Source organism: Xiphophorus couchianus, chromosome 1 (assembly GCF_001444195.1).
Source record: "Xiphophorus couchianus chromosome 1, X_couchianus-1.0, whole genome shotgun sequence".
NCBI lineage: Eukaryota > Metazoa > Chordata > Actinopteri > Cyprinodontiformes > Poeciliidae > Xiphophorus > Xiphophorus couchianus.
Genome location: NC_040228.1, coordinates 23122635 through 23150310, shown reverse-complemented (window position 1 = coordinate 23150310; position 27676 = coordinate 23122635). Strand labels below are relative to the sequence as shown.

General features: G+C 37.0%; 1 protein-coding gene across 10 annotated transcripts in view; it reads left to right on the top strand.

Moving 5' to 3' along the window:
* LOC114139168 (synaptotagmin-2-like) overlaps window positions 1-27676 on the top strand; it is a 73354-nt gene that overhangs the window by 15936 nt on the left and 29742 nt on the right. For 3 of the 10 annotated variants that reach the window (XM_028009108.1, XM_028009434.1, XM_028009191.1), the window contains one exon: window positions 20069-20127. The exons of 3 other annotated variants lie outside the window; for them this stretch is intronic. The gene's annotated coding sequence lies outside the window, so the exon portion shown is untranslated. Of the gene's footprint in view, window positions 1-385; window positions 466-20068; window positions 20128-26829; window positions 27085-27676 lie in introns of those variants that run through there. 4 more of the 10 variants (XM_028009277.1, XM_028009354.1, XM_028009583.1 and 1 more) reach the window with 2 other exon arrangements.

The window sequence follows — 27676 nt, the reverse complement described above, 5'->3', positions numbered from 1 at the left end:
AGTGTGCCACAGTGCAGTTGTGCAAAATTGGACTGATTAGTGCAGAACAATGATTTAGCTTTTATTGTATGGTGAGATGGCATGTGGCAGGAAGGATTTCCTGTATCTGTCATGTCATGATGTCAGGTGACATACTCCAGTATTGAAAAGCATTGTAGTGGTTGTCACACAACTTGGGGAATTACTATCACCTTGTGGCAGTAAGGTTAGCAGTGTGTTGCTACTAGGTGCTGGTGGAAGAAAGTGAGATATCTTTCAAAACAATATTGGCATCAAGTATTTCGATTTGTACACTTGAATAACCTTTTGAACACTCATAAATTAAAGAACATATCTCATATGAACAGGATAGATAAGATGCCATTTCCTCTTATATATTTTGCAGTTTTCCTTGAGAGATTTCAAACCAGAGGATTAAACAGTACCCAGAGAAGGTTTCCATAAGGCCTGCTGATCAGAATAAAGGTACAGGACCTTATGTCAGTTTTTATTCGACACATCCTTATCCCAGAAACATTATGACACAAACAAGCACTTAATTTACTGATTTATCAGAGATTTAGGGGTCATGCAAAGTTTTTGTGGAAAGTACTTTGAAACTGACAGAATGGAGAAAATGTAGCAGGAGTGACTCACACTGCGACACCAAAACATGTAACAACACGGTGCAAATAATGAGATGAGCCACAGTTTTGACAGGGTGAATGACAACGCATGATATTGAGTCTGACATGCCAAAATAACAGTTAATCAAGAACATAATGAGTACTGCAGTGGCTTCATTTTCTTTCATTTCAGTTTGGGAAATGGCTAATGTGCCAGAAAAACTAGTCATTGTGCCCTGACAACTGTGTTTTTGCTAATTTGTTTGTAAAAAGGTTTACCCAAAAACCCTTTGCAGGAGTTAAAGATGTAATGACCTTTACCTTTCAGCAACATGGTTTGAAGATTATTTGGACTGATTCTATTTTACAGAAATGTGATTAATGTCTTGTTTATGTGTATATTCATGTTCTAAATTTGAACTAAGTATTCTAAGTGACTTTTAAAGCAAAACTTTGGTACTGAGAAGGAGAACTTTGTGTTATTGAAGTCTGAACATGGCACATCTTGCCATGCGTAAATTAAAAGGACAGTATTATGTATTCTCCATAATATATAATACTGTTCATAGTACCATTTTATAATACAATTAAGAATTTATGTTACTGTCAGTTGTTGGAAAAATGCTGCATATATCAAACACGACTGAAAAGAAATTTGACGTTGTGATTTAGCACATAGAAATTGGGCCTGTGTCTCTTTAAGAAGCTCCTATTCTACCGACACGCTGCCATCAGCACATCGTCACAACAATTTTTCTCATTAACCCATTTGAAACCGTTCTTAGAAGCATTGGACTGAGAAGTAGTTTGTATGAGAAGCTCAGCAGACAAGACAGGGTGAATGTCACCTTGCAGCAGTAATGTTAGCATTAGCCACAGCTGCTACTCTGGAGGAGTTGGGTGGGGATGGGGTGTTCTGTGAGGCGAACGCTTGGCTGGAGACTGCAGCTTCAAGGAGGAGCTTTGTGGAAATAGGTGCCTAAACGTTGAGCAAACGTTTAGGCATCCTCAAGTGGATGCCAGGAGAGATTCAAGGATTTATCAAACATGCATGAAAGAATCAAAAGCAACTCTTCAAGTATGTTTTCATGAGGGATTCGTTTAAATTAAAATGATAAAATGATGAAAGAGTGGATTTTGCATAACACCCCCATTTTAAATATCCAAAACACCTATGATGTTAAGGTATCTTAGAATAGACACTGTAGATTAATTGTTTCAGCCTTTCTCAATATCTAATGATGGGTTATGTTCAAGTGATTTCAGTCAAAGAAATGTTTCCACTTCTGTCCAACATTTTTATCCTGGTCAACATATCGAATTAAAAATAAAACATGACATTTAGGCAAAGGGCATATCTTCTTCACACAGTATTTTAATTGTAACCTTCTAATCAATCACTGAAAATAAAAATCAAAACCTTAGGACCAATTTTGCAGCATGCTCCTGTGCACACAGAAACCGATGACTGCGACGTGCAGCAGATGGTGCGCTATAGAGTGATTTACTGCTGTGGAGTCAGAGGGTGCCGTACTTTTTGCGAGTATTTCTTTTCCTGAATAATTGATGGAATCCTGTCAGTTGCCTGTGCTAGATTTAACATATTGCCAGCTGAGTGGAGAGATTTGCAATAGGTTATGTGTTTCTTCAAGGCTGCCTGTTTTTTAATTCTCAGAGCAGTAGCTCATATCTTCTGGGAGGTAGTAAAGTATGAAAATTATTGTTTGTTTTATTGTGAAATCTGGTTTAATGTAATGTCGTAATTCTCTGACTGCTTCTAAACTTGGCATTGTTAGACAGTGATAAAGACGTAAAGATTATTATTAAAGAGAACTGGCTTATACTATGAAGGAGTTTCTATCAAATCTGCTGCATCATATAAACCGCATTAGGATTGTTTCTGAATGTCGGCACACTTTTCTAGCTTTTATTTTTCTTGCTTCCCTGGCTGCTGCAGGTATTGTTTGCCTTTTCAAAAGTGACATTTTCTGAGCCCTAATTATTTTTGCTTTTGTTGGCAGGGCAAAATCCTGCTAGGATAAATTGATAGGCTAAACAGACCAATGGTAGGACCCATGTGGCTGTCTTGGAGGATTCAGTTTGTGTTTTGGCCAAGGAAGGAACCTATTGTAATACTTACCAGCCAAACCCTGAAAACTGTTTGTGTTTTTGTGCCAACTGACACTAACAGCCAGGGATGTTTGACAGTTCCAGTTTTTGCACCATATTTTGGAAATTCTCGTTTGTGAAAAGAAGTTATTTTGTTCAGGGTACTTTCAGCTGTGGTGTTTTTTTTTGTTTGTTTTTTTTATCAGAGCAGGGCATCCACTATGACATTGTGGCAGGATATAGAGGCTTACAAAGTATGATAATAATGTGTTGATCATTGTAAGTTGGACATTTACTACAAGAATATAGCTATGCTCTGACTGAAGCATGCCTGCTTCAAATTATACAAGTAACAAATTATACTGGACAAGTGTCTACGTTTGCTGTCACAGTCTGCTTAACAGTTTATTTTAGAGCTTTGGTCTGGGTGTAATGCATGCACTCATTAGTGTTTATGTTTTACATTCAGAATACATAGCATTTAATATTTCTGTTTCCAACTGTTACTGTCAGGGACTCCTGTTGCCAAACAGTCTATAAAATAACATGCCACATTATTAGCCGAATTAGTCAGAAAGTGAAGTTATAAGTTTTACTTTCAACTTTAACCATGCCACAACCCATAGGTGAGTAAAACATCTGCATAGGGTAGGTTAGCATAGCGCTTAAGTTAGCATTTGAAATCACTGCAATATTTGAGCTGCTGTTGCATTGTTTCTGCAGCAATGCTGCTCTAATGATAGATAGTAAGCATGATGTATGTGAGCTGAGGTGCACAAGTGAAAACATTTTACAACATATTCCAAAAACTTGTGGCAGACCTGCACTGCTGGTCAGCTGCCGAAAAGAAGACACTCTTTTCTAGCTCAAAACAAAGACAGGCAAGTAACCTGCTTTGTTAACTAGTTAATGCCAGTCAACCATCCAAGGTTTAATATTTTTAACAATTAAAGAATGCTGCTAAATTTGCAAGGTATTTGTACTTTGTTTTTTCATCAGCACGTATGAAAGTAAAAATAGTGATAATTACATTTTATAGATAAATATGTTATAAATACTTAATATAATGTATTTATACATTATACATACATTATACATTTATACCAACATTATGTGCAGCAGTTTCAAACATGTTTTTGTGTCTTTGTGTAAATATCATGATATGATGTTTATTTTTTTTACTGAATATTCTCATCTTGTAAGGATTTCCTACCATAATCAGCACTTTATAGACTGTTCTCTCAGATAATAATATCCAATGATCAGAAAAGCATATGAATAAAAGACTGACAGAAAGGAAATCTGTCACTACTTGGTCCCAAGTAGTTTGGTAAAATGGTGGGTAACATGAAAGTTGAACTTCCTTTGAACTTCACCGGATTCAAAGGATTGGCAGAAGCAACCAGTGCATTTTCAACCTCTGGAATTGTTACGGGGCATCATAAAATCTGAAAAGTACAGTTGAACAGGTTGCTTAAACTGGATGAAGACAAGACACACTGACAGTGTTTTAGACTCTCTGCCAGATATGTTGCCCATTGAATGAATTAAATTGTTATCCCGGGGATATTGTTACTTTTATATCTGCCACTTGCATTGTATGAAGGTTTAACTAGTTAAATGTGCCTGTTTATGATCAAACACCCAGAAAACAAATGGCTCCTCCATCTGCCTCAGCAACACTTTGTGTCTAATTAGCAACTGCTAGCACACATTTGCCTGTTTTATTGTTGCTGTAGAAGCAAAATATCCTCCCATAAGAACGGTCAATTTGGGTCCTGCACATAACAGTTCTTCTGTTTTTCTTCTAGAATTCCCTTACTTGACCCATAATATACTAATTGGATAGTCCTCTATTAAACTGAATACTCCATAATGCTTTGCAAAATGAGATCCGGGGAAAAAGTTGCACAATAACCAGTCTGAAGATATATTCTATTTAGTTTCTATAGAGCAGATAAACTGAAGCAGTTAAAATTGTAATAGAAAAATAAGCAACCTAAGTTTTATCTTTTGGTCAACGAACTCAGTCATTGCGGTTTCTACTTTGAACTGATAAGTGCACAATTACCGTAGTGTTTCTAACAGGCATCGATTGGTCTTGTCTTCTCTTTCCCTCCCAGCATTGATTGTGAATGTCATTCTCAGATTACAGGGCTATGTGAGGGCAGATGATAAAAGACTACTAGCTGGCTCTCTGGCTGGCCGGCTGCAGGGGCTTCCCTGCATCTTCTTATCTTCGTGTGTAACATTCTGTCGTGGTTATATTTTTAAAACGGAAACACAACTGAGTTCCAAAATGAAAGGACTGGGTCAAGGATGGATAGTTCATGTGCCAGAGAAGCTGTGCAACTTATGAAGATAGTTGTGAATAATTGATAACTTTTCAGTTGAGTGCACTCTCTTAGGATTTAATTAACATCAGACATTTACAGATTATTGAGAGCTTGGAGATTTAAAATTATAAATGCAATTATATTGATATTAGATAAGGTGTATTTCAAAAACATTCATACTCCTTGAACTTCTTCACATTTTATTACATGACAACTTTAAATCTCAAATATTTTTTGCTGGGTTTTTAAGTAAGGTAAAGTAATTCTATTTATATAGCACATTTTCAGCAACAAGGCAGCAACCTTGTTTTGGTCTTTCTTAGATGTAAGACCAAAAACAAAGTACCACATAATATAAAATAAAGAAAAAAAACTATGAATGGTTTCCCATTAGTTTTACAAATAAAAATGTTTAAATTGTGGAGAGCATTTAAATTAAGCCCCCTTATCTCTAATACCCCTAAATTAAGGTCAGTGTGTTCCGAGGGTAAACAAGGGAGTAAAATACACATTTGGGCAATTTAATCTAATTATACATACTGCTGTTCTATGAAGATCTCAGAGATTTCTTAGAGAACCTTAGTGAGCAAAACATCATGAAGACAAAGGAACAAAATAGTCAGGTTAGGGAAAATGTTGTGGTTTCTAGACTCAACTTTTTAGCATACATGCTGAAGCACGTTGGCGTGGTCTAGTCATTGTGAAGACCTAAATTCAATTGAGATTATGAGAAATGACCTAAACTTTCCATGCAATTTCACTGAAACTGAGCAAAAATATGAGCAAACATTTAATTTTTTAGCAGAGCTGGTAGACTTGTGCCTGTAATTGGAGTAAAGGTGGTTGTACAAAGAGTTGACTCAAGGGATTGAACACAAACCCTCATCACACACACCACACTTTTGGATGGATAAAAAAGAACTGTGCATTGTTTACTTTCCTTTACACAATAATTTGCTACTATGTGTGGGTATATCACCTAAGATTCAAAAACAATTCACTTTATTTTGTTACATTAATGTGACAAAATGTAAAACGGATCAAGAGACATGAATACTTTAGCAAATCACTTATTTTATGTATTTTTTGTATCACAAGACAAAACATCAGACTCACTAAGCAGCTGAATATGTGCTGAAAACCAAAATTGAATACAAAAATAATAAATGATTAACTGCACAACAAAAGGAGACAATTTGCAAAGGAAACCTCTTAACGGCTCAGAATTAGGAACAAGATAAAAAAAATTGCAGCATTATGAAGTAGCTTTTGTGGTCTGGAGGCAATTTCTTGTTGACATGAAATTAAACAAACCTTTGAAACAAAATCCAAAGTTCATATTTTAATTACAGAAAGATGTTTTGAAACCTCATGTCTACCTGTCTGTTCTCTTCCCTCTGCAAGTTCCTTTCAGCGGTCAATGCCTAATTTAGTTTTTAATGAGCCTTTAATTGAAATATGGTTCTCTGTCTACTTTACAGATGATCTCAGTTAAATATTGCAGTGTTATTAGGTCAAATCTTCCCATTACTTATCAGGAGACTTTTTAAAAAAGAATTTAGCTATGTTGTGGAAGGCTGTAGTTTGAAAATGTGAGTAACAGAACTGTATTTTATACAAGTGGATAATCTTTCAGAGTAGAGCAAGGTGGTGTTAAAATGGTGGTGTTAAAATGAAAACAACAACAACAACAACAACAATAATAATAATAATAATAATAATAATAATACAGACCTTTGGTCACTTAAATAACTTACTCTTTGATGAGCTGGAAAATAAAGACTAAGTTCAGACTTTAAATGAGAGATCATCAAGGTGGGAAGCAACAACTTACAGTAAACCCACTAAAGCTCATTAAATCTTGTTACTCACTTGTAAGCACAGCATACAAGAAATGAAAACCTATTGTAAATGTGCAACAAATTACACAATAACTTGTAAAAGTTTTGACCTTTGCAAAACATACTGTATTACATTACAGTGACAGACTCCAACATTGCGTTTTTATTTGACAAGCCTTCAGAAAATACAGACTATGTGTGAAATAGAAGATAAAAGATGCATTGATTTTTTTATTTAGCATTGCACCTAAGAAACAAAAAAATGCAGCACGCTATGTATTTGCCAGTCTTGAACAGAAAAGATGTGCATAAAGGTGCTCTGGTCAAATGTAATTTTCTCAAATGGGTTCAAAATTATTTGTTGGAAAGTACAGCATATGACAGATAAAACACTACTTCTATGTTGAAACCTGGTGGTGGCAGCCTTTTGTTTTGTGGGTGTTTTAACCAGAAATGACACCGGTAGGACCTTAAAATTGTTCAAACACAATCTCCATCGAATTTACTGAGCTTGAGGTTTTCTGTAAAGAAGAATGGGTGAACATTTTAGTCTCTGGATGTGCAAAGCTAGTAGGCGTACTCCAAATACCTGCAGATGTAATTGCAGCAAAAGAGATCTTAAAAAAATATTAAGTCCGCTTAAACATGTACTGTATATTACCCTGCTAAAATAGTTACACAAGTACTGTATATTTTGGAGAAAAAAAAAGTTATTTTAAAGTCAGGTTTTATGTAGTACAGAAAGATCATCACCAGAGGTGAGCTGTCACTCTCAATCTGTGTTTGACTAATAGCACAGTGGTTTCCAAGATTTGGGCCTGACTGATAATGGTGGCTCACTGCTGATGTGAAGGTGAAGGATACCCATGAGCGTCCACTCGTCTGCTGTTTGCCCTACAATAACTTTGACTGCATAACAAGGAGCAAAAGAGAACATCTTGTCCTACAAGATTTTCGTCTGGAACTTTTGCAGTTTCATAACAAGCCTGTTGTCTTTTTATATCGGCCTTTCAGACTAACAAACCAGCAACTCAAAAATGTGTCTTGAAAGAAATATAGCACTCACTGGACAGTGTGGGAATAAAATATTCCTTCAGCTACGGTGGACCTTAGAAGGTAATATGATTTATTATGCTGAAAAGCACTGTCCAATTGCAGTAGCTGTTTGCAGAGCACATTACTAAAATCTATTTGACATTTATTGGAGTTCTTTGGTCCCTGGGGAGTTTGTTGTTTTTCACGTGTCACACTGTTTTTCAGCAGCCACGCAATGCAGGGACACTGAGTTCTGGACGCTTTTGTGTGCTGCTCCCTTTTCTCTTTTCTGCTTTCAAAGATTTCCCTCTTTACTAACAGTTAACAGTGCATGTAGTATGTTTATCATAATGTACTACATGCACAGTGTTCAAGTTGATCTGCCAGCAAATTATGCTAAACAATGGCTACGTATGTAAGGAGCAAAGACTAAATTGACATAATTTGTGGTTTCCTTAGTCATTTTTCTCTGTGTGATGTGGTTTGTAGCTTTGTGTTTCATCCACTAGGTAGGTAAAAATGGAAGTAATTAATCTGGAACTGTGTGCCATTTCGATCCTGTTGTTGCTTGTTTCTTTGGGACCGGGTGATAAATTGCCTTATTTTGGCACGTAAACACAGGTCCTGTCTCCCAGTGAAGCTGGTTGTCAGAGGAAAGGTGGCACTATGCACCAGGATTTATTGACAGCACATTTTTGAAAGATAGCTGTTGCTCCAAAAAAGTGAAGTGAGATTACTGTTCTTGTAAAAGGTTTGGCAACTTAAATACAATGGTGATAAAACCCTCTGAATAAAAACAAACAGATTTTTTCCTTTTGGGTATTTTGTGCTGTGTCACACAGCTGATTGAACAATTAGTTTTTAACTGCTGTCGGGCAAGAAGCTAAAATTGATTTGTTGCAGCCATTTTAGATTTAAGAGATTTATGAGATTTATCCTGTTCTGCTAAATTAAATATGATTTTCACAAGGTTTAATGAATATAATCTCTAGTTAGGACTACATTTCTGGGGAAAAAAAATCAAATGTCAGATATTCTATGCAAAATTTTTAATAAAATATTGCATGTTTTCCTCAGTCAAATTCTCTTTTTATTGAATGACATTCTAGACATTTGAGAACAACATATTGATCTTTAACCGCTTTATTTGTATTCATGACCTTATTATCTGACCTTATTATCTGAATGTTTTATGAATTATGAAAGAAAACGATGCCTTCTCATTTTTGGAGTGTGGTAAAGGCCCACTTAACATTTCATTTATTGCATCTGCACTCAGACAGAAAAATATATCATTGTTGGACTACCCTGGGGTACAATTGTAACATAGACGGCCATTTCACTTAGCTATTCTCCAAAATGGAAAATGGAAAGGACAGGAAAGCATGCCATCCAAGTAGAACATGTGTATATAGATCTTCTTATGTAAGGAAATTACTACATACAAAACTACTCACCTAAACTTGGTTATATCAAAGCTCTCATGGATTCTTGAAGTCACCAAATCTTTGTAACACCAAAGCATTTTAAGTTTTTTATTGCACTTGTTTATTGCATTAGCTCTTCAGCAAAACATCAAGTTTGGCGAAGGCCTGGTAACTATGGAAACAAGCCATTCATTTGATTCAGCTGTTTTAGAGCAGGGATACATCTCAAACCTACAGGACTGCAATTCTCAAGGACCCGGGTGGGAGACGCCTCTTAGAGCATTAATCTTAATAACAACCCAGAATGTAACGCACCATTATTTGGCATGTTAAAGTTTCTGTCTTTGTATATAATGCGACCAGATTTAACAATAACATTAAATTTAAAACTTTTTGTCGAACATTATATACTCAGTTGTATTTACTCACAACTGAGTAACTACTTGAACTGTATTATAAAGCATATACTGAAATATTTAGGCACTTGAGCCAAACAGATAATGGATGCTTTAGAATGAGTGAAAACAGCAATTAACCTAAAAATTAAAAAAAGCATGTATACACAAAAGCCTTTAAACACATTTCATTGAATCTGTATAGTTGAATTTTGTAAGCAAGCCACTTTGAAGGCTGGTTACAAAACTGCTCTATGTTGTAGAGTATAAAATTATCAAAATATCTTATAAAAGGAAGACTTATAGATATATTTTGTTGCAAATCTGAAAAAAGTGGTGAATGTAACAACGCCAGTTAAACTGCTTTTGAACCCTGTCAGTATAATCTCCTCCTAGCTAAAAATGCCCCATTAGCCCAAATGGCAGAAGAGTCTGGGGGCCATTTACAGCTTCTGAAATTGTCAAAGGGGCTTCATATAAACATATAAACTGACAAAGGATGCGCCAGGTCAGCACAGAGGACAGCAAAGGGTTTCCCTACATCAAGAGAACAGCTTTCCGTGAGTCAGCATGGATAAGAATCACCACCTGTATATTCTGGCATTTTTAAACATACAATTTTTATTAACATAATATCTGAATATTTGATGAGCAAAAATATCAATTGTCCCTTATCCTTGCTCCTGGTTTCTGTCAGAGCAATAAGAATATCATTATTGTCATTATTTCAATAGCATTATTTCTGCTAAATGTAAAAGTCACATTCAGCATTTTGTCTTTATGGAACCTCCCATCGTCTACCTTTTTCAACCTTTGCACACTGTGAGAGTGGATTGGCTGAAAAGTATCCCCACAGTGACCTTCCTACCTTTTATTGAAATATTGAGTCCAACTTTGTTAAGGATGCTGCACTTTTGCAAGTTATATTGATAATGTTCAATCTAAATTAGTGTGACTTTATGCAATACACTGAAAAAAGTAATAGTTGTGAAGTGGAAGAAAAAAGAATGAAGTTTTTCTCTTTTAAAAACAAAAAACAAAAGTGTCAGTGTTGCAGCATTGACTTATATTCAGCCCAGTTTATTATGAAACACTTAAGAAAATCCAATGGAACCAACTGGGTTTAGAAATTCAAAATGTGATATTTAGAAGAAAACTAAAACCGCTTATGAACATGAACACACACATATAATGTTGGCAGAATTGTGCTGTGTGAATTCTTCTCAGAACTGGACAGTTGTGATTTAATTAAATCTTATTGTCACTTTTTGACACTTGCACAATAAATGCAAACAAACACCAATAAGGCACTCAATTTATAGTACACAATATCTAGGCAGAGCAGTTGCTTATTAAACCTATAAGTTTTGTAAAACAGGCAAAACAAATAAACAGAAAAAAACAACAAAGGGGACGGAATAAAAAAAAACATCATTAGTGCTGGAAACATATGTGATGGAAAAAAGGATGAAAAAATCCTGCAAAAGACTTTGAAACAAGAGAGGAACAATGACCCTAAAAATCCATCAACAGCTAAATCTATCAAAACATATCTTAGATTAACCCAGAAAGTAAGAATATCATTCACAAATCTGGATCCAACTGATTATTTCTGTCAAGACTTGAAAATTTGCTGTTCACAGACACTCCCCATTCAATATGACTGAGCAACCAAAAAACACTCGCTTCACATTTTAGAAAAAAAGTATTTCAGTCTCTAGATTTGTATATCTGGTAGAGACAAAACCCAAAAGAATTACGACTGTAACTGCGGTGAAAGTTTGCTATACTAAGCCAATGATTCAGGGGTCTGGATCCAAATTACCCACCACTTTTCTGCTAACTAAGTAAGTACTTTTTGTAAATAATTGATTAAAAATACCTGTTTGGGCTAGGTCCAGTTTTATTTTATTTTGATATTCTTACATTAAACTATAAAATCAACTAAGTCCTGGTGTGCAGATGCTTTTTAGAACAGCTGGTAAGACATGTTACAACATGGGATCTGCCTCTAAGTGTTTTTGTCATGCAGTTATCTCAGATAACATGGGCTGCTGTGTTGTGCATGCAAGCATTTGTATATCTGCACGTACACATGCTTGTATGAGAAGGGCCTATTATCCAAAGGCAAGTTATTTAATGTGTTTGCCTACCTTCTGGCTCAGTGTTAAACCCCTGCATTGCAGCACTGCCAGTGGGATTTCAGCAGGCACCCCGCTCCCTCCCTCCTTCCCTTCCCCTTTTCTTCCCTCTCTAACCCTCCATCCTCACAATAGAGCGATTAAATTTGGGGCAGATCCCTCCTGCGTGGAAAGCTCTTTGCTCACACATGCACATCTTCCAGTGTTCATATGCCACGCTCCAGAGACCCTGGGCAGCTGAGAGCCCCCAAAAGTCTCCGGTAGCAACAGTCATGGAGAGCCACGTGTCTTGGAGACAGAGAGAAAGAGAAAGCATGGGAGACTAAGACAGAGGGAGAGGAAGCAAGCGCAGGAATCTTAGGGGCTCTGCAATTTGAGCGCTATCAGAGAGGATGCACAGTGATTTTATTAAAGAATGAAAAAACTGTGTGGATGTGGTACTGGGTGACTTCTGTTCTTTGGCTTTCATGGTACTCTTAATTAAACAGTTACTTTTAGAGAGAAATATTAATCAAAGGATTCCTTCTTCTGGGCTGCAGGGTATTTTTATCAGTATGGGATATTAGAGCAAAGCTTTGTTTCAGAACTGCTGCTGTGGGTTTGTTTCATCTGGGAAACAAATTGACAGTCATGGACAGAGACAACAGAAACACCAACCAGCACAGACATCTAAGGAACTGTGTTGGGAGTCAATTTTAAATATAAGTGCTGGAATGAAAACTCCCCACAGCTACAACATGGTTTAATTGTGATATAGTCTTTAAACATGTGGACTTATTACAGAGCATTTCTGACAAAATAATGAACATAAGTGTTTTCAAACCTGTCAAAAAACAGTCAAGGATCACAGATCAGATCTGATCAATTTCTCCAGCTAAATATTCAAACCTTTGCTGCTGAACCTGTATCAAAAGCAGAGACAGTCTGTGATCCATTTATAGGGTCTTCAAGTGGCTATGTTGCTTTAAGACAACATAACCACTCTAAGAATTTTAGTGTACAAAGCTAACACTAACACTGAGTCAATGTATTATAAATGCAGGACCCCTCCCCATTATTAACAGTTAATCTTGTACATACACTCACCTATACCATAATAACTACATTCCTAGGATGATACGGTTTTCGAGTCCTTCCCATATCGGCTCAACAGGGCCAAAAGGCCGGAGTCCACCCTGACGACTCTGATGGCTCAAATTAGCATCCCTTCTTCAATTGTAAATGTGGCCGTTGACCGTCAGGCCAGAAGGTAGGAGTGTGAATTGTCCATGTTGGGGGTGGGTATCTATGATACCTACAGGAGATCAGATCTCCTGTAGGTAGTGCTCTTCAGTTTAGTTTTGAAGCATACATGAAGTGTTTTTGGAGAGATGTGACCTTTTGCAGCTGATCCATGATGTTGTGCTGCATTATCCAGGTCATTTTGCCAAATGTACATAGAGTTTGCAAAACATACAATCTGTTTCAAAAAATATGCAAAGGTTTTTCTAAAAGAAATTAGTAATGTTTCTCTTTGAAATAAAGCTAAGAGGGTATAACATGACAGTTTAGAAATAAACTAACCAAATTAATTGTGTTGATCCACCTCAAAAAAATCATGCAAAAAGTGTAAGCAAAAGAAATCTGGGAGACTTTGCACATGCAAATTTGCATGCAGCCTTTTGTGCTGTGGAGGATAAATAGGTGACTGCTTCACCTATTTAGTTCACAAGAACTAATGGCATTTATTTCAGTCATAATCTTGCGGGGGGTGACCAAGGTTCCATCACTATGTGACAGCTGGTCAGCAAACCTGGCAAACATGATTGACATGGCAGCACTGAATGCACATGTGCTTTATCAGGCATGCATTGGGGTGCAGGAGAGACGGGTGGACTTCCTGGTTGAGCTTGCAAAAGAGTTCGGTAACTCTCATGTGAGTGAGAAGAAGGCACACAAGGAGAAACTGCTTCGGCAACAACCTTCCACACCCAGCTCAGGCAAAAGGGCGAAGTGTCAGGTCAACCATCGATGCAGGATGCGTGTCCTGAGGCCGAAACATCATCAGTGACCCCTCACACCCCCACCATGGACTGTTCTCCCTGCTGCCCTCTGGAAAGAGGTTCTGCAGCATCCGGTGCAGGTCCACCTGGTTCCGAAACAGCTTTTTCCTACTTGCCATTAGACTGCTGAACTCTTAACTGGACTGCACTCAAAAACTGGTCTCCACTTTATACCTTGCACATGTACAGAGCTAAATAACTTCTATTTTACTGTCAGTCCTGCACTTTATATTTTATATTTAGATTTATATTCATATTTTATACTGTATTTTATTTTACTCACAACATTGGAACCTCAAACATTATCCTGAGCCGTATGCAACGAAATTTCGTTCTGTATACACCCTGTGCATTGAAAATGACAACAAAGTCAGTTGAAGTCGAAGTCGAAGTCTAAGGAACAATTGTGCAACTGTGAGATGCGTTGAGGCCACTAACAGGTACTGATAAGGTAATGGCCCTATTTACTGAACAAAAGCACCTGCTAGATAAAATCCTTCAGGCCAGTTGGACTATCTAAGCCGAAATAGGTATATGTCAAAATGGCCTAACTCAAGCCATTCTAATTAAAGATATAATTTTTTGTGTGGAATGAAGATACAATAAGGACTAAGTGCTTCAAAACTCGTTTAAACAATTGGTTTCCTGGCCTACTTTGTTATTTATTTGAATTCAATTCAGTTTACTTATTTCAAAAGCAGTTTGATGAGTGTTGTTCAGTATAGACCCTAATTGTAGACACCTGACCCAAGCTGTCACCCTCAGAGGAAAGTACATTGATTCAGATGTTCAGGAACAACACATGAACCAACACGGGTCAAGCCTGCTAGGAATCTGAAACTGCTGAACATGAGTGTTTCTGTCCACAGAGAAACTGGTTTAATATGAGCATCGAGTGAGAGGGTATCGACCAAGAAGTAAGTTGCTGCTACAAAATAGATTTATTAAAGCTCGACTGAACTTATGGCCCTTTTTCCACTATTAGCTACTCTGCTTGGCTCAACTACACTCAGTTCTAATGCTTTTCCAGTAGTAACAGTTACGTGGGATCAAACCCTTCACCCTTTTCTTCCCTCTCTAACTCGATAACCGACTTCGCTGTGGTTCCAAGTGAGCAGAGTCGGGCTGAAAATGTGACGTTAGAAAACTTCTTCAGTATTTCATCTAGACTCCCCGAAGAATAAGAATTTTTATTCCGTAGACCAGGGCCGGCCCAAGGCATAAGCAAACTAAGCAGCCGCTTAGGGCGCCACGGCTCCCCCTCAGTGGAGCTGATTTTTTTTTTTTAGTAACAATTTCTATGTAATTATAATAACAAAAAACACACAATTTCATCATGAGTGATTTGTTTTTACAATAATATATATTTGATGATGTATGTAGAAATCTTTATTTTATGGACGAAAAGAAAAATAAAATCCCCTGGTGGCCACGGTAGGTCATGCAAGCTTCACCGGTAATTTGAGGTGCTGTGCAACATGTGGTGCGTATCCAAATGTCCAAAGCTCCCATAAGTAAGCAAAACAATGTCTCAATAAAAAAAGGACTTATCCTTCAGGGAGAAAGAAAAGAGGAAGAATAGAAAAAAGCCAAAGGTTTGTTTTAATATGTCTTGGTAATGTAATGTTTATAAAAAAGATTTGTGAAGCTGCTAATAGAAAATTTGCTTTATAGCGACGGTTCAGTTCAACAGCCAAACATTTATGCTAGCGTCTTTGTGTGAAGCTGTTTTAACTTTAAATGAGTTGATTCTCCTGCTTGACTCTCTATATTTCTGAGGTTTTTTTTAACTTCAAAACGGCGTGTTTGATAATATTTGATAAGAATAATTAAAACTTCTCAATGATTGACATTGTCTAGCAAATAGTTTTACATCAGGCTACATGGCTACTGCATTAATATATCAATGAGCTGTTCTAAGATGTAGTTGGTGATATGTTGTTTTCTGCTGATCATTTATGTGGCTAAAACAAACAACATTTTTACATAAATCTAAAAGATATGTGAAACTTCTGTTAAAATCATTTGAAGGCTCAGAATCAACCCAGTACGCTCTACATTTTCAGGGGAGAAAAACTCACCTGGTGTAAATTAATTTTTTAGCTATTGGAGTTACACTTAAGAGAAATTAATTTAATCATAGAATGTCATGAATATGCGTGTAGAACTGCACCGATTGCAGTTTTCTGGCTAAACCCACTTATCTTTAAAAAGTCTAACCTGCTGATTTTGGCCGATACCAATTCTTTTGTCTGAAATGTTGCTAAATATAGCAAGAAAGTTGCTGAGCTGGCAACAGTGGGTTGAATATTGTTAACTGTAAACGTTCAGACATGACCTGGTGGGCTGGTCTGTCAGTCAAACCTCTCACTGCAGAGCAGAAGAGAACAGAGGCTGATTTTTAAACCTTTGCTGACAAAAATAAGATCAGTGGATAAAATGGGCTTCACATGTAAGTATTGGCCGATCACGATCCCCCAAAAAGAAAGAAATCGGCGCCCAGAAATCCACTAGCCGATAAATGTATCCCATATTATATATGCATAGGATATAATGTAAACAGCAATATCAGAGATGCAATAAGTTTATAGCAGGTGTGTGAATGATCGAATATTCTAACTGTTGAGTCCAGCCAGTCCACATTGTTAGCAGAAATAGAGGGCCCCAAAACCAAATTTCACTTAGGGCCCCATGGAGGCTTGGGCCGGCCCTGCATAGACAAAGCTTAATGGATAAACAGCAAGCTTGTGAAAGGGCGATAACCTTAACCACATCAAAACAGTTTTACCTGTAGCTGTATCTGTGCTGAGAAACCAACCACCTTAAATGATCTTTGTCACTATTACCAATAAGAGAGGTCCAGTCACAATTATTCCGGAAGCTTAAAGGTGGATAAAAAAGTGATTTATTTCTGTGTAGCTTAGGAATATGTTACAAAATATTAGGTGGAGTGTATGTAAATATTTTAGTGTGTATGTACATTTTTGATCCTTAGTGGGTAAGAGAATTTTGCCAAAAAAGATTCAAACATAAGTACTCAGTTTTCAGTTTGAAGTTGTTTGCTGTGAAATCATTCCACCGTGAAAAGATAATGCCAAATTAAAGACCTGATATTAATATGTCATTACCGCCTACAGTTGTTTGTGTAAACCTAACTGAATTACTGTTATACTCTCTTGGTTACCCAAATATACCATTTATTTCTGCTGTTCTCCAACAGTGAGCTTTATTGTTCTTCTCACTATGCATCATGGGAAGGTAAACTTGGGTTCTCATCCAGGTTTTTTTTTTTGTCACAGTTCCAGTGATTCCAGAGTTTGTCACTGTTGCTCTGACAGTAGGTTGTTTATGAGAACAGTCATTGAGATTTTGTTCCCATTTCCTGACCGCTGACATCTCTGACCAGAAGATCAACTTCTTGAGTCACTTTTCTGTTTTCCTAATTTGTCTTGTCAAATTCATACCACACATAATTCATAGAAATTCATAGATTACGTAAAAAGTTTTACAGATTTACTGATATGTGGATGAGGCTGCATGTATTTTGCTTTTATTTGACTCCACTGACAGGTTGCCTCACTTATGTGAGCCTGCGTGTCATTGCAAAATTCTGTCCTGTTTCATCTCAGCATTGTTTGCTCCCTTAGGGCCATAAATAATAAGTCTGGAAGGATGCAATTATGTTCACCAAGAGGCAATTTCCTTTAATGTGATTCTATCTGAGAAGATGCACATCAGAGTCTGTGGCTCCTTTCAGCTGCTAAAATTACAATCACTCTAGATTTTATTTGTTCTTGTGGAGTAACTCATACATGTACTGTTAAATCATCCTGCTTCATGGCAATGTATTGACTTTCTTAATTTGTATAATTGAACTTCCTTGTTTTTGTCAATGTTTTAGTCTTCTTTCTAAGGAAATGTCACTTGAATTCTTTCAGGGTGCTGTGTTAGAGCTGTTTTTCGCCTTCCTGTCACTGCTACCCCTCAGCCAGCTGCAAACAGCTCACTTTGACATTTTCATTGTGTTTTTACAAAGTCTGCAGGTATTCCTCTGTGAAGCCAGATAGAAACGGCCCCTGTCTCCTAGTACCATGAAGTTTATATATATATATATATATATATATATATATATATATATATATATATATATATATATATATATATATATACTGGTCATGAAAACATAGTTTTTTGTATTTTTTTGCAGTGTACACATAGGTAAGTTAAATTATATGAATTACAATAAATACGTAACTTAAATCTCACGAACTTTGGGGATTTAAATGGGATGACAGGCATTTTCTTCACTGAAGTGCGCAAATGAATTTGAAAATCTCCCCCAATGGAAGTTTTTGATGACACAATTACAATAATTCAATTATGTCTACTGAGTCATGAAATTGATTGATTTTATAAAGCACAGTGGGAAAATTGTGCCTCAAATAGACACAAAGTCTCAGATCTGAGACAGCAAATACAATTTGAGGAACCACAAATGTCTTTTGCTCCTCTTGTCAGCAAATTTGAGATTCAACACTTTAAAGAAAGAGAAATGTTAAATGTTATTGTTAAACCATAGATAATTATTTTATTATTTTGAAATTCACTTTGACAAAAGCTGATCTTCCCCAAAGCAACAAACCATCTCTTTCTGTCTCAACAAATAGATTTTTTCACCTTACAAGCATAAATTTCAAGCTATCTAAATGGTGTTTAGGGAAACAGTACTGCATAATTATGAAGCGAAACATAACATTGTTAGAATTTTTACAAATTAAAATCTTGCTGCCTGTATTCTTAATCAAATCAACAATAATGAGTTGACTTGAGAAGTAATCTAATTAATAAGGACCACTTGTGTGTAATCTTATTCCAAACCTCTGGGGGGGGCAAAGTTCAGGTGAATTGAGTCTCAGTGGAAAAACCCCAATATTAAAATATGCTGTGCAGTTCTGAAACATTATGCATGAAGGCAAAACTGTGTTACTGTTGTTCACATGCAGCATATATTAACTTTAGGTAATTTTTTACAGGCTTGAACTAAAGCTTCCTTAAGTACTTTTCTTTTGCTTTTCTCTGTACTGCGGACTATCATCTCTCATTTTCCTTCACTCCTGAGCGCAAAGCACTGTACAGATGGTGGAGTATTGATGTTAATGGAGTGTGGATGCAGCTAAACACAGGGCAATCCTTGGAAAATAACCTGTAAATAGTTCAGGGGTATGAATAATTTGTCAAAGTGCTGTGTTTACATAAAAACGCACTGGTAAAATTTGGTTAGAATTTATGGATTTAAAAAGTTTCCTGAGAAAAATAGGCAGTGTGTCTGGCCATGGCAGTACAGATATGTTCATAAAGGTCCAGCATGCTTCTTCGGTGATCTTTTCAGAAAGAACAGCATAGGAATATGACAACTGGCATAATTCTTTAAGAGGGGATACTCAGCTTACATTCAAAGATCAACTGAGACAGACTGCTTAATTTTCTTTAAACATTACCAATGTGAAAGTGTACTGGACCTGGTTAATGCTAGTTAAATAAGCCACTTAAGTAAATATTTTGTTAAAAAGCATTTCATGCAGGGGAAAGGATTTAATTCTGCTAAAATTATACAAAATGAAATAAAATCTCTTATAAATGATCAGAATACCATCAAAGTGATGCCATTATAAAATATAGTTTTGGTTATTAACAAAAATAATAATTCTTTTGTAAAAAGATTAGAATTTTTATTGTTTTAAAATTGTGTGATTAAAAGTGATGTTTTGTGTTTTTCCAAATCTTCATTAGACTCCTGTTACAATAATGAGATTGAATTAGTTCAGTTGTTTGTGGGCAGTAGTGTGCAACAAAATAGCTGCCAGCAATCTTTTATATGTCCCCCACTTATATAGAAATAAGCAGATTTAGACATCAGGTTGCCTTTGTGACAAGGAGATGTTTTTCTGTGAGGTTTGTTTGCATTTCAGTGGTTATGTAAGGTGCCATCTTAATATACGTACCAGTTATTCTATTTGGAATAGTCACAAGACATCGACATTTATGTAAACTGTATTTCTTTCCAAACCTTACAAAGTGTTTTTCTTTGAAATAAAGTAAACACTTTGCTAATTTCACTTTGTTTTTTCTTCTTCCAGGACTTTGGGCTGAAAACACTCACTGTGATAACTTCCAGCTAAGACAACAGATTTTGGCTGTGAGTATGCCAGAAGTAGATCTCCCTTGTGTTTGACTATACCATTTGAGATTTCCAAGTATACGAGAAAATAGGAATGGATAGAAAATTACTCACCCCATAAGAAAGAGCCACAGCTATTGCTGCGAGTGTCCTTTTTTTTTTTTATTGGGGACAGATCACTGCGCATCGCAACCCACCTTCATCCTCTGCAGAAATCCAGCCTCCATATGTGCCCTTACTGTCCACTGATGACATGGCCCAGTTGGCAGACAATCCATGGCTGGATGCTTTCTGAAGCTGTCCAACAATATAACGCTCTTACGAGCTCTAGGGTCAAAGCAGCAACTGACCCAAGAAGCAAATCTTCTTGAATTTTGTTTAGAATTGAGATATGATGGAGGGTTTTTTAAACTTCACACTGATTTACTGCATATTTTCCCATGCACAGTAGATATTTACGTCACAAATCAGCTGAATGTAAATCGATTTGACTTGGTGCTCGGTCACATGTTGTGGGTTCCACTAGATATCAGAATGAAGCATGTGCTGGGTTTTCCCATCTGTTCTTAAAAAAAGGCTTTCCATGTGCCAGGGAGGAGGCAACCAACTGCAGTGAACAGAGCAGGAAAGTCGTGCTGAGGATGAAGGAGCAGCCCAGTGTGAACAAGCATGATTTAGTGTTAGATTTGCTCTTCATACGCCAGTCTTCAGCATTTCCCCCACACGCCAGCACTCAGTTGATTAATCCCAGTCATTTTTATGAGTGATGTAAGCGTGAGTACCACAGCGGCTACAGAAAGCTAATAAAACCTACTGGAAAACATCAGTGCCTGGAAGGGCAGTTATGGGCTGCTGCTTTGAAACTCATTTAATTCATCTCTCTCTGCCCTCTGCCAGCCTCATTAATACTAACTTTAGTTAGCTCAAAATCTATTCAGAGACATTCCCAACATTGGAGGCTGCAGTTGAAACCTGATATTTACATACTCTGCATGAAGACATAATCCTTTTTCTCCCTGTTGGACACTGAATCATGCTAGACCTTTTTTGTGTTGGGATAGTTCATGTCACCCAAATTATTTCTGTTGTCTGAATATCAAAATACACAAAGAGAGCTTGCATTATAGAAAGTCATAATTTAAATTCATTTCTACAGTATTTGGTACAATGGCCAGTTAAAAAGAAAACCTTGGTTAGTTGCTTTGGGTCTCCTCCCTCAAGCTTCTCTATATATAGTTTGCTGGATTTTTGGTCTATTCCTTCAGACAGAACTGCTGTAAGTGAATCAGGCTTGTCAGAGGTCTTATTCACATATTTGTTCTCAGCTTTGCTCACAATTTTTCTAAAAGACTGAGATTAGGGTTTTAAAATGGACACCCCAAAATATTTGCCTTTGTTGTCTTTAGTCACATTATAACTAGTTTGACTGTATGTTTAGTTGACTTGTCTCTTTAGATGACAATTTCTGTCCAAGCTCAAATTTTTCGGCCGATGTCTTGAGATGTTGCTAAAATCCATCCATCCATCCATTTTCTACCACCCTTGTCCCTGGTGGGATCGGGAGGGGTGCTGGTTCCTATCTCCAGCTAGCGTTCCGGGCGAGAGCCGGGGTACACCCTGGACAGGTCGCCAGTCTGTTGCAGATGTTTCTAAAATATTTCCATATTTGTCCAACAGGCCATCCTTTATCAAAGTTATATATTTTTTTTAAATGCCTGTTTAAAAATATTTGTTAAAACTGTCGCTATTTTGGGACATGGGACAATAGTGACAAAAACTTAATAAAATAATATTGAAACCAATGAAATTTGAATTACAAGTAAATTTAAACAAAAAAATAACATATAATAACAAAAGTAGGATTTATGTTTTAAAACTAAATTGTGTTAGTCATATCTATAGTAAATTTGTATCTACTAAAACCTAAGGTAACATTTTTGGTACATCTGGCATGATGTTATGAACAATTTCAAGATCAAATCCACCTTCTGCACTCTTGCTCGATGCTTTTTAAAAAGCAGCCTTGGGGCTCATTATGGAGGCAACAGGAGCAGTGAGGTTTCCCTCTCACTCTTCCTGATCTGAATGAGCCAACACGATGAAATGCACAGCATCGCATTATTGCGTCATCCCACGTCTGCCACAACCAGGCGGAGAAAAAGAACCAGATCTAATGCTAAACTGCCACTGCGGCATGCAATATTTATCATGGCTACATGAAAGCAGCAATCACTGAAAAGATGGTGCAGATGGAACAGACTCACACAGCTTTCTGTTTGCAATCCTAACCACCTTTGATACACAGCACCAATCCTTTTGTGTGCAAATGCAGCTCCAGTTCTCATGTTACTTATGATGAAAATAAGCATTAGAGTTTCTTTTTGTACTTCTTTTCCCCATTTTGGTTAGGATTTATTACAGCCTCTTTCAAGTAAATGATACATAAGCAAGAGGAAAGGTTTTATGGAGATAGCCACATGCAGCATCACAAAAACATGCAGAAAGAAAAAAGTTAAATTATGCAGCTTGAAGGACACAACAGGAAGATAGAGTGGCTTTCAAATACATACACGCTGCTGTTAAAATGTCTAGATTTTGTCGTGTAGGAACGTAGACCTTCATAAATCATTTCAAACGTTTTGCCACTTTTATAGTGACATACATTCTGCTCCAAGGGAACAAGAAAACAAATGAATGCGTTACATGAAAATAATGTTAAACATAAAATACAGCAATAACCTGGTTTGCATAAATAGAGATGCCATAAAATGAATGTTTTATTGATATGCTTTATAAATCAGATTCTGCAATAAGCATTTTTAGGTTTTACAGCTTTGATCTGTAGCACAATAGTGATGGTGCTGCGATAGTTGGGGAAAACATTGGACAGAAAAGACATTCTCAAATACTGACGAAAAGACAACATTGAAACTGGTCAGAAAGGTTTCCAAGAGATGGACAATGGCAAAAGTACTTCCAATGAATACTTGCATTATAAAATGTGCCAAATTCATAAACCTATTCCCCATAGGTTTATGAATTTATAGAGTAGGGTTGACAGACAAAAGTCAAATTTTCCAGAGAAATCATAAAAAATCTGAAAATGTTGTGGGAATAGATGGCATGGTCTAATTAAACCTAACTCGAAGCTTTCGACCCCAATTTCAACAGTTTCAACATTGAAACAACACTGCAAGTTCTCACAAGAACATACAATGTAGTGACACATGGCAGCATCATGGTTTGAGATGATGCTCTTCTTCTGATGGTTTTGAAAGCTAAAGATGAAGAGGGTTTCATTTTTCAGCATTGCAGGGAATCCAAACATTCACCCAAAATCAACATAATAATTGCTACATGGGAGAAAATGTAAAGTTTTGGAATGGCTAAGTAGCAGTCTAGAAATAAATTTGACGGAAGATCTCCTCGAGGTTTAATATTCGTGCGTTTTTCTGGTCTTCTGAGGTGAGATTTTATGAGATACATTCATGTCAGTGTAACTAATGCACAGAAAACATATGGTGCTATATGTCATTTTTTTCAAAACTCTGAGCGGTGCATTTTAATGGCTTCACAGTCAGCTTTTGATACATGCTGCACGTATTCTTTATTAAATATGCATTCCAGCTTTCACTGAATCTCTCTGGAGGCTTGGCCTGTTTAGTTTGAAGTCAAGTCTGATGGATTTTTTCTCCTTCCTTTACTCCTTACCTGATGAAATTGTGCTGATAATTATTAGATTATCCATACATTTAGTATCTGCTGAAGTGGCAATGATAAGCAGCATAAATCTATGACAAGAATAAAAGTATTAGCCTCATGTCTCTACAAGTCAGTGCTTCTGTGCGCCTTCTGCATCATAAAAAAAGGCACCAGCGCCAGTCATGATGGGTTTATCCAACAAGCTATGAATCTTGGTTGGATCAATATTCTGTTCCCACTCAGCCACTAAAACAAACCTGCCAGGGTTTCAGGGCGACAAACTGCAAGAAATGTGTTACACTGACTGCACAAACCCCCCCCCAAAAAACAGAGGAGTCTGAGCAAAATGACCAAAATTGTTTATGAGGTAAACATTTTGGATGCAGAAAGAACAATTACTGTTATGCTTTGGGTGCACATTGCGAAGGAGTTTGACTTACTCTTTTTCACTGTTATATAAAACAATATGGAGGTGTACTGCCTCAAAGAGATCAGAGGCATACCCTCTCAGAGAGGCATGTCTCTCAGTTCTGTCTCAAAGATTTTAAAAGTAAGATGTAGAACTTCTGATAAGTCAACTAAAAAGTCAAAAACTAGGACAACCCAGCCTTATAATGCTTAACCCACATGTCATATGTGAGAAATGAAAGAATTCACCTTTCTGTTTTGAAGTTCTTTGCGGTCCCTATTGATGTATCAATAGCTAAAACTACCCTTACCCTCCAAGTACAAAGTGGGCCCCTTTGCACAAAAATTGGGCTAAACTTTGTTGACAGTTTGTAGAGTCTATGTTTCTGGAAAGTTTGGCTTTCACTTAATACTTTCAAGATGTTACCATCAAAGTTCTCCTGGGGAGCCATACACTATCTCAATAGATCTGTTTAAAACAAAATCTGCTCCAAATGTTGCTGCTTCATTTAAGGCACTAACACTCGAATAACACATGTTCAGCTCATTAGAAAACATAAAAGTCTCAAAAACATGACTTGCAAACACTTTTTTGTTTATTGCCTCATAAATAGATTTATTTGCTGCTCTGAGGCAACTGGAGCATTTTAACCTAGCTAGGTGTTTGTTTTAAGCTCTATTTAGTTTTGCTCAAGTGTTTGCTTATTTTATCAAGCCATGATAAAATGGCTTGATAACCATTTTATGACCAAAGATGGTATTAAACAATGTAAATAAACATTGGTGTTCATTTAGTAAGATGAAAGCTTTAAACCGACCATAGCCACATTTTTTAAAAATGTGACTTGCTTCATTGGGCATCATGGCATAGACAGTCAATGTTGCAGCAAGACTGTGCCATGATCACATAAATCAGAGGTAGCAAGAAGGCTAGCAGCAGTGCTATTAATAATTACTATTTTAAAACAAAAACTTTCCTCGCTGCAGGTTACTGAAATTTTCCACTTACCAAAAATTTGTAAAAAAAAAAAAAAGAAAGTTTGTTTTATTCTCAGTTTGGCACTGAACTGTAGTGTTTTAACGTTAGGATGTAGCTGCAAAATTGAAGAGAGAGACCGAAGAAGAACTTATGATTGACTTGTCTTTATTTTCTCTTTTGAGACCGTGAACATTCATATGAAAAGTTAATATGAAACTGGGCCCACCTGGATAATTAAGGCGGATTCTTAGTAGCTTAATCAACACTGGTACTATTACATTCCTCAGCTGCAGCCCACTTTCCAAATTAGATTATTTTTCTTACCCTGTTGCTATAAAAGAAAAATCTCTGCTAGTCCATACAGTATTTTACATTCTTGAACTTAGGTGGCAATACATACTTACATTGAAACTAGTCTTATTCTTTAAGACTTGCCAATTTTGTTAAAAATTTCTGTTGTAAAATAGGAGACAATTTACTAACATGTCTACTTTTCTTGTCTCACCTCCCCTTTAATTAGTTGATCACTTCTGATTAAAAGCAGGTTTGCAGTACTATATGATTTACATCTTTCTTGATATCCAACTATATAATTAGAATAAAAGTAAAACAAAGCAACCCCCCACGCCCCCAGGCCCCCCCCCAAAAAAAAAAAAAAAAACACGCAGTATTCTTCACTCTTCTGCTTTCCATTTTTACTGATTAAGACTATATTGATCTTTGGATCAAGTACTCTTTGCTGGCCAATAAGGTGTGTGATTCATTTGGGGGTAGGACTATAATTCTTGGCGACACACAGCAACACCCAAAGGGCTCCGAAGTGTCTGGCTCACCACTGGTGTTAAGCAAAGAAGTGCGTCATAATGTCTTATTGAGGAGATTTACAGAATCACTTGCTGACTCCAAGGGTAAAATTTGGCAGTTTTTTAGACTTTTGGGACTTGCAAAAAAAAAACAACCTTTTTATAAACTTCAGAGGTCTGGTAACGCAAGATGGAATGGCAAACATTTGTAGGTCAGCTAAAGTTTTTAAAATACATGTACACACCATTTTTTATTATTTGTTTATCCTGCTAATATCAAGAAATTTAATAATTTTTGATGACAGTGGCAGTAGTGAAAGTACAAAGCTTAACTCAGGTGAAAGGAATGTGATGACACAAGAGCCAAAATAGCAAATAACTACTGTTGTAACTGAGCAAACAAGAACTTTGTCCTTTTCCTCTTTTATCTCAGATAAAGGGTTATGCCATGACCCTTTCTTTTTAAAAAAATTACATCCACTTTCCCTCACACTGAGTTGCAGCTCAGGGACATATCTGATTTCCATGGATTCCCAGAGTAGCAGCAGCTCTGTTTGAATGAGAGTATGGATGCTGGTGGCTCCCACAAGCATATGGATGCTTTTGGTCTGCCCTTACGCGTCGGGACATAGATTGCTGCATGCAGCGCCCTGTGAGCAGCATCGCAAATCAGTCGTCCGAGCAGCGAGCACCGCTGGTGCGGAGGGAAGGGGTGGGAGATAAAGGGGAAAAGCTAGGAGAGGGAAGGAGAGGTGAAAAAGAGGGGAGGGGGATCCTTTCAGGGTAAGAGACAGAGTGGAGAAAGGGAGAGTATGAGGGGATGGAGAGATACAGCGGTGGGGGTAGTTACAGAGCGAGTGAATGCGTGCGTGTGTGTGGGTATGCGTTCATGTGTGCATGTGTATGCAGGAGAACAAGTATTGCTGCAGTGGAAACAGTGCGAAGAGGACTGCAGTTTCTGGTGCTGATGGGAGAGCGGTCGAGGCACATTATCAAGGCACTGTCATTTTAACCCCAAATGCCTGTTTGGTGAAGGGGTTTGCCCGTTGTGGAGAACAGGATTGCGCAATTACGGTAGTGCTGGTAAGGGTGTATTTCAACTCTGTTCTTGGGATTGCAGGAACACTACGTCTGAGGAATCTGTAATAGCTTATTTGCTATAGTAGTGTTGTGTTTTCACCTGTAATAAGAAAGTTAGTATTTATATAATTCTTTTTTCCTGATTATGCCACAGTGAAACTGTATATTGGTATCTGTTTTGTGCTGTTGCAACTTTACTCCAATCCACATTAATGTCTCCCTATTAAATACTCAGTTACTTGCATCCTAATCTGTCCTATAAATTAAGTCATAAATCATGTCCTCCTTAGTGCAGAGCTTTTGTATGAATTTTAAATGACTTGTGGTTTTTAACAGTGGTACTCAATTATTTTCATTGATCATGCCTTGGTTAGCCTCTGCTGCTAGGTACACCCCTCTCTTGGAGAGTCTCCTGGAGGCTGCCATGCTGACAGATACCCTGCTTACGTTTTTAGTCTCACTAGCATCTCTGACAAGAAGTCAGGAAGAGCCAGAATGGAGCATGCTGCTCTTATGAATTCCCAGAATAGATGTTTTGTATCTGTAATGTAACAAAACATGAGCCAGCCCTCATTGGTCTTTACCTTTAAAGGCT